A 1552-nucleotide genomic window follows, 5' to 3' on the forward strand; every position below is an offset into this window, starting at 1 on the left:
ATTTAATTATATTAATATGTATACATTATATATTAGGACGGAGTGAAAATGATCAAATTAGTCGAATCGCTTGAGCTAAGTGAAACAAATTTGTGGGTTGATATCCAAAAAAAGTGAAAAAAAATTTGAAATCGTTTAATATCTTCTGTTCCCTTCTTTGAATTGAAAATTAAAATTTTTGAAAATTCCAAAGACTTTCCCTATTGCTTCAAAAATTATGGCGAATTTCGTCTATGAACAATTTTTTCTGTTGACTAATAATAATAATTTTTTTTAATTATCGTGCAATTTACGATTTTTTGAAAATGGCCAGAAGGCATGTTTTTTTGGATTGAGTTCTATGCACACATTTTGAAAAAAGTTGAATATGTCGAACCAAAATTTTCTTTAGCTTGAGTCAAAGAAATATGCTATTATTTTGTTTTTTTGGAAAAAAATGTAGTGGTGTTTGAAGCATTCAAAAATGGCCAATTTAAGAATTTTTTAGCGATGTTGACTATTGGTTGCGCGAAAAATATTTTTTTTTTAACAAAATGATAGCATGTTTCTTTGACTCAAGGTGAAGAGGTTTCAGAATCGACATATACGAATTTTTTAACAAGTTAGTTGAATTTTTAACAAAACAATCAAATTATTTTTTAAACAAAATAATTAAATTTTTAAGAAAATAATTAAATCAGTAATAAAATAGTTCCACTTATAACAACATAGTTAAATTCCCAAACCAATGACCGAATTTTAAAAGATGATTAAGTTTCGAACAAAAACAGTTGCTATTCTTTTAATCAAAAAGGACAAATTTTCGGTTCAAAAGGACAAATTTTTATCAAAAAACTTAAATATTAGAAAAAAGATGATTTTTCAAGAAAGTAGATTTAATTTTCGAACAAAATAGACTAATATTTTTAAGCAAAAATATGCATTTTTGAGCCAAAAAGACAAATGTTCAACAATGCAGTTTAATTTTTGACTAAAAAAAAGATTATTTAACAAAATTAGTTTAATCATGGAAAAGAATATATGATATTTTAACAAATAAGTTGAATTCTTCACAAAATAATCAAACTTTCAAAAAAATAGTTTATTTAAATTTGGAATTTAACTAAATTTTATTTAATTTTTTAATTTATCTAAATTTCATTTGAATTTAAAGTTTAGTTAAATAAATTTTTTTTTTAAATTTCACTGCATTTCTAAAGTACGAAAAGAATTTTTTTAAAAATTTATTTATTCATTATCTCGAAAATTTATCTTTTTAAATCAACCGTAAGAGAAATCAATCCATTTCAAAATAATAATAAAAATAGAATATTTGTAGGGTCTCTTTAATTTGAATAGAATTAGGTAATTCAGTGTTCACAACATTTTTGGTGTACAGATCTAGCCGACCGACTCAGCTATAGCAGAGATTGCCTTAGCTGGATAACTATATAGGTTTGGAAATTCAACACTTTCAGTGTGCCCCCTATCCCACTCCGTCCGTTGACATAATCGTGGACGCGGTTGCCATAGAAACGACGAAAAGATGTAGAGGGCAGCACCTCGATATATT

Source organism: Belonocnema kinseyi, chromosome 2 (genome assembly GCF_010883055.1).
Source record: "Belonocnema kinseyi isolate 2016_QV_RU_SX_M_011 chromosome 2, B_treatae_v1, whole genome shotgun sequence".
In the NCBI taxonomy this organism is placed as follows: Eukaryota; Metazoa; Arthropoda; class Insecta; order Hymenoptera; family Cynipidae; genus Belonocnema; species Belonocnema kinseyi.